Source organism: Poromitra crassiceps (assembly GCF_964638095.1).
Source record: "Poromitra crassiceps genome assembly, contig: HAP1_SCAFFOLD_91, whole genome shotgun sequence".
Taxonomy (NCBI): domain Eukaryota; kingdom Metazoa; phylum Chordata; class Actinopteri; order Beryciformes; family Melamphaidae; genus Poromitra; species Poromitra crassiceps.
In genome coordinates this window covers 816,910-823,798 of record NW_028152244.1, presented here as the reverse complement: position 1 = coordinate 823,798, position 6,889 = coordinate 816,910, and the positions used below count along the sequence as shown (strand labels likewise).

General features: G+C 42.4%; 1 long non-coding RNA gene across 1 annotated transcript; it reads right to left on the bottom strand.

Moving 5' to 3' along the window:
* Window positions 1–3,339: 3,339 nt before the first annotated feature.
* On the bottom strand, window positions 3,340–4,248 carry LOC310800821. The gene is made up of 3 exons (XR_014553904.1): window positions 3,930–4,248; window positions 3,653–3,724; window positions 3,340–3,473 (listed from the first exon to the last, which is right to left on the bottom strand). It is a non-coding gene; the product is annotated as an uncharacterized lncRNA (long non-coding RNA).
* Between the last annotated feature and the right edge of the window lie 2,641 nt (window positions 4,249–6,889).

Genomic DNA, 6,889 nt, shown 5'->3' with positions numbered 1-6,889 from the left:
CGACAAATCCCCCCCAATATTTAAGCCTGATAAAATGTGTCCCCCCCCCAATAAATTGATGTTAAACAAAAAAGAAAACAGAGATTTACTTACGCAGAGCCAGCTGCTCCTATAGGGGAGAGCAGAGCAAGGAACTAATCATTCTACTAACACGGAAATGGATGTAATGGGTATATATACCACTCACATGTGTGTATCACTTAGGGTGTGGAGTCATAGTCTATTTTTAATTTGTCTTTATTGAATGTTTCAAAACTGCATGTTTAAATAAGAATAGGCTAATTATTATTTCCACCCACCACTCATTTAATTTGGTTAGTTACTTTCATGTAAAAAGTTTGGAAGGAACAAGCGGCATCCTGGGAGAAAATTATGCAAATGTATTTGTCCAATGTGGTCCAATGACATTGCTCTCTGTCAGAACTTGTTTGGATGTCCTGATGTTGGTCTTGTTACTTATGTTGGAAAATGCGCACCAGTCTGTGTGTCTGATTAGGGGCAGTTCATTCATACTGTGAGCTGCTGTGCTTTTCTTGATGGCTATTGTTCTATTCTTATTGATATGTAAACTGCTACCTTGTGTTGATTTGTTAGTTGCTGACTAACACACCCCCCCCCCACACACACACACATACAAAGTGAAATTTACTATGGCAATAAATCAGGGCCGCCGCCAGGATGAAATGACTTAGGAGGCTGTTATAACTGGGGAGGGGGCTGATTTTTTTTTTCCGATTTTTTTTTTTTTTTTTTTTTATATGATATTTTTATATTGTAAAACATAGGTTATATACCCGCTATGCCTATTTCTGGACTTTTTAACCATAATAACCTCTGAAAAGCGCAATAACAACACAAGAAAGACTACTATTCAAAATCAAATAAAACATTTATTTTACAGCAGCAGATTAAGGCATTAATAGAGCTGAGCTTTGCATAAGTTGGACAGGGTTGGCCCCTGTCAAATCGGTTAGATTCAAAACCAGAACAGAGCCCTGGTTCAATGCAGACATTATTGAAGCCATTAAGGCTAGAAATAATAGTCTGCATGAAGAAAAAGGATGAATTATCCTTTGGCATCTTTAAACAACTGAGGAATAAAGTCTTTAGATTGATCAAAAAGGCCAGGTTCTCTGATTTAATCAGAGAACAATGAAGTTATTACAGAGAACAAAGATGATCCTCAAAAGCTCTGGAAATCTCTTAAGCAGTTGGGGTACAACAACAAGCTAAAAACAAAAACTCTCAACTTGAACCTTATGCAGGAGGGCACCCTCACCTCGGACAAATCCAAGGTTGCGGGTATTTTTAATGAATATTTTACTACTATTGCAGACACTCTTGTAAATAAGCTCCCCTCCCTCTCTGGGCGGTATGGCCAGAATCATGTGGACTGTTTTTACAGAGGTCTGGGAGTCCAGGCGGATGGCTTTCAGCTCAGGGCTGTGTCCGATGAGGACGTGCTGTTGAAGCTCAGGGCCCTTAAACCTTCCAAAACTACAGGTGTTGACAACATCCCAAGCAGGTTCATACGAGACGCTGCAGATATCATTTCACCCGTTATCACACACATTATAAATCTGTCTATCAAATCTGGTCAGTTCCCTCAGGAGTTCAAACACGCCAGAGTTATCCCTCTGCACAAAAAAGGTAGCAAATTAGAACATGGTAACTACCGCCCCGTCTCAATTCTCTCTTCCATATCCAAAATAATGGAAAGAGTCATATTTGAACAAATCAACAGTTATCTCACGTCTCATAGGCTCCTGTTTGATTTCCAGTCTGGTTTTAGAAAATCATACTCAACCGACACCTGTTTGCTCTACCTAACAGATCACATCCGAAAGGAAGTGGATACCGGTAAGTATTGTGGTATGGTTATGCTGGACCTGCAAAAAGCATTCGACACAGTTAACCATAACATCTTACTCGGTAAACTCAGGGCTCTGGGTTTCAACAGCACGTCCCTCGACTGGGTTCGGTCCTACCTGGACAATAGACGGCAGGTGGTAGACATAAATGGGACACTGTCCCGCCCCCTCCCCATTAGCTGCGGGGTCCCCCAGGGGAGCATTTTGGGTCCATTATTATTTTTGGTGTACATAAATGATATGCAATCTGCCTGTGACTGCCCTCTGTTCCTGTTCGCTGATGACTCCGCCCTCCTGTTCTCCGACGCGGACAAGGGGGAGGTAGAAAAAAAACTCAGCATGGAACTTTCGAATGTTGGTGTTTGGCTCTCGGACAACAGATTGTCTCTCCACTTAGGAAAAACAGAGTCAATTTTATTTGCGTCCAAATTTAATCTTAAAAAATCCCCGGGATTTTCAATTATGGTGGGTGACGTGTCGGTACCCTCAAAGGAGGAGATTACCTACTTGGGATGTATCCTGGACAACAAGCTCTCAGGCAAAAAGATGGCTCTAAAAGTTATTTCTAAGGTCAATCAAAAGACCAAATTTTTAGCTCGCATCTCCCCAGTCATAAACAGTGCTACGCTGTTGATACTGGCAAATGCTCTAATTCAATGCCACTTCGACTACGCCTGCTCCTCGTGGTTCACAGCCACTGCAGCCAAACTTAAAACCAGACTTCAGACGGCCCAAAATAAACTGGTGAGGGTTGTCCAGGGCCTACACCCCAGAAGCTCTCTCCTCCGCTCTCACTTCCTCAGCCTCGGGTGGTTGAGAGTGGAGGAGAGGGTTTCTCATATCAAGCCGTGTATGGTCCACAGGATCATTAATTTGAAAGCCCCTGTGTACCTCTCTGGCTATTTCCGGAGGGTTAGCGAGGTTCACAGTCATTCCACCAGGGGAAGCTCAAATAACGTTGTTCCTTTTAAATTTAAAACCTTAATAGGTAAATTTACTTTTTTATAATCAGCAGCGATCCTGTGGAACAGTCTCCCTGAAAATATTAAAGATCTCAGGTCCAAACTCACGTATAAGTCCACCTTAAAACAGTGGCTACAGAGCGGCCCCTAAGGTTGGCCCTTTCTGCAGTAATTGATTCGAAATGATTATTGCAGAAGTGTAAAATGTTGTATTGTTTTTACATGTATATTTGTATGTGTATTTAGTAGGGATGGGTACCGTTCACATTTGAACCGATACCGGTACGGTACCGGTACCTGGAATTCGGTACGGTACCCAAAACGGTACCATTTTCGGTACTTTACACACTCTATTAACAAAAAAATTACAGTTGTAAAAAAAAAAAAAATCCAAACTTCTCAATTTCAACATTGTTCTGTATTTAGCACATTATTTATTTAGCACCAGACAAAATAAAACTCCTCCCTACAATACCTCCCTACCTCTCCCCTCCCAAACCAAGAGTTGTAGCAGCAAGGTTAGTTTAGTGGGGTTGGGGAAATAGTACTTGATGTCCAACACAGCTTCCAGCAGGGCCTGGTCTTCATCTTCAAAGAGCTCCCCAAGTGCTGAAAGTTTCTTCTGTTTATTGAGTGGTATCTGAAAATAAAAAAAGGCATCGTGATTCATCAAGCATTATTTGTGTTATCAATAGAAAGAAGTGTCAGTGCTATGCACATCTTAATAGAAATGACAATTGATTGTTAGTAACATAGCTTAGGCTACACTATGAATAACACACCCATTATCACTCGTCATTATGCAAAATAATAATTTACCTGAACCATATCCACCGCTGAGAAGAGGGTGAATCGTGTCCTCCTGTGCGGCTGTCACTGGCACATGGTTACCTAGCAATGAAAGCAAGAGTGCAACGTTAAATAACACGTCTCACGGTCGGTGATACGAGCTGATGATAATTATTATAGAACGTTAACAACGCTAAGCTATAAAGCTAACTCAGCCAAGAAGACAGTGAAAAGCCCTGTTATCTAACAACCACAACGGCAGTGAAACAACTTATCCAGCTAACGCTAGCAAATTAAATAACGTTACCTGATGTTGTAGAAGTCGATGCCTCTCTCAAGTTCCGTCATCATCCTCCTGCAAGACTTCAGCTAACGTTACAGCTGACGAGCTGAGGAGGTGGCTAACGTTAGCTGCCGTGCGGTGTCTGCTTCATTCACTCAGGTTATCTAACACGTTACAGTCTTCAGCATTTAGCTAAATACATCTTGTGTTTGACCATGCTTCCTCAAGTTTGAGGTGTTTCCCTAGTCAGCTTTGCAATTCACATCACAAATGTTGCAACCAGTGTTGTCTGAGTCTATCTTGGTAAAGTGTAGCCACAGCTTTCGGCTGGCCCTGTTTTGCTTTCAGGATCTTCAGGTAGAGTGACGTATTGACGTAACGCGCTCTCCCGTGTTGCCTTAAGGTTCCGTCGGAATTTCTATTTTACCCACTCTCTTTCTATTACTCAGTTGCGTTCAAGTACCGAAATTTGGTACCGTTCGTTTATATGTGAACTGGTACGGGGCAGTACCGACGTATTTCGGTCGGTGCCTGTAAAAGTACCGAGTTCGGTACCCATCCCTAGTATTTAGGTACGTGTACATGGGTGGAAGTGTGTACGCGTGTATTTATATACATATAGATGTTTTTTTTTTGTATTTATTTATATGTGTAACGCATGTAATGTCTAGTGTGTTCAATGTTCCTCGCGCACACACGCGCTCATACATGCACACATACATTCACTCCATTTGCTTCACTTCAAGGACCACAATGGAAATAAGCCCTCGGGCTTTGTTGTGTTTTATTCCCTTTGTTTCAATGAATCTGGTCTTACGCTGTATTTCTTGTGCCATTGTTTCAATAAAGTATTCAAGTATTCAAATAACGTGAAATGCGGGACCTGTCTGGAGCACTCTGAACATATATGTCTATATGAAAAGTCATAGAATGAACAATTGCTGCAAAAATCGACAAAAAAATAAACAAAATAATAGCCAGTCAGTGCCAGGTTCATTAAATTAAAGAAATAAAGTGATCAGATGCATTGTCTCCATCTTTCTGCTCATGGCATGCTGTGTGCTTGGGTGCAGCTAATTTCTCTCTCTCTCTGTGTGTGTGTGTGTGTGTGTGTGTGTGTGTGTGTGTGTGTGTGTGTGTGTGTGTGCGTGCGTGCGTGCGTGCGTGCGTGTGTATTTTAATCACGTCATGATCACTACAACATGCAGTGAGGTTCAAATTTAATAAATAGCTACATCTCTGACACCTTGTGACAACCAAAGCACAGCAAATAGCGCTTCCCTGCCAATTCTGAAACACCAGATCTATGTTTATAGGGGGTAGCCTACATCAACTTAAACTGATCAAATTTGATGAAGACTGCAGAAACAGCAGTCGAAACATGTCAGGTACAAACATTGCCTAATTGGCCTTTATAGATGAACTATTCTATTTTTTTTTTCTTTTTAAGTGAGGGGGCAGAAAATTGAACTGAGGGTGCAAAGCCCCCTTTTGCCCCCTCGTGGCACCGGGCCTGCAATAAATACCACCGATTTACATGACTGTATTGCTAAAGTAGAGCCTCAACACACACATACCAGACACAAGACACAATGTAGATGATGTGGACTAACATCATCACACATGAATACAATTGGGCTAATTTAATTTACAAGACTCTCAGCTTTCCAGTCACACTCAATTTCTGCAATTCCAACATTGTTTAGGGGTCCTATATGCAGAAATATTCAGAATAGGCAAAAATAACACATTTAGGCCTTGGCCACACTGATCCGTCAGAAAATGGACAGAATTATTGAACGGACAGATGTCTGTCCGATGCATTGTTTTAACAGGCAGATGTGTCGGAAAGCTACATGTCATGACATGAGTATGACTGGTAGACTAACGTAACGTCACGTGAGGGTCTGTGTGTGGCTGTGGCTGGGGGAGTGTCTGTGCACTCCTCTTTGACTGCAACCCGATCTCCCAAAAAATTGTAAAATAGCAACGTTTCTGGACCAACGTTGCTATGTTACAATTTCGGCTCTGCTGTGTAAAATCAAGCGAGTATGTTATTAATTAGCCTCCTTCACCGCCTCGGCCGCCATCTTCTTTGAAAAGTTGAAACAAATCTCGGAACGCCTCCTCTCGAGACCTCGACTCTGATTGGCTAAACGGACAGTGACTATCCGACCATCCGACCATCCGATACGTCCATCCAGAAAAAGTTCATCCCTCTTCAACTTTCTGTCCATCAAAACGTATGCACATTTTCTGGATACGTACGCTTCTGAGTGCTCCACGGACAGTCGGACAGCTGTCATTGAAAATTAATGGAAGTGAACAGAGAAATGAACGCACAAGGACAGACACCACGGATCAGTGTGGCCAAGGCCTTATAATGCATGCATTTTTTGGGAAGAATACAATGGATTAGCATAAAGTGGGCATGTCTGTAAAGGGAAACTGGGGTACCAATAGAACCCATTATTATTCAGATATCTTGAGGTGACAGGTCAAGGGACCCCTTTGAATATGGCCATGTCCGTTTTTCCCTTTCCAAAACTGTGTCTAAGTTTGGAGCGGTATTTACTGCCCTTGCTGACAAGCTAGCATGTCCTGGTTGGTATCAATGGATGCCTTAGATCTTCTAGTTTCATATGATATCAGTAGCTTCGCTCTAGCTTTAAAAATGAACCTGCTACAACCCGGGCAGGGAGGGAGAGGTGACATGGAGGTGAGTGAGAAACGGTGAATAATGACATCACAACAGTCAAATCTTAATGTTAATATTCCTCTAATCTGGCGACAAAGTCGGCAACATTTTTTTTGGCGGCGACATTAGCCGCCAGATTTTTCGGCAGCCATCTTCCCCGATGTTGAATCGGTGGTTACGGCCTTGCAATGATGCTCCCGCGAGGTGGGGATGCTTTTTTTGCTGCTGGGCAGGGGTGCAAAACTCAGCATACCACCTGGACAAATGCGCAAGGCGGATTGTTATC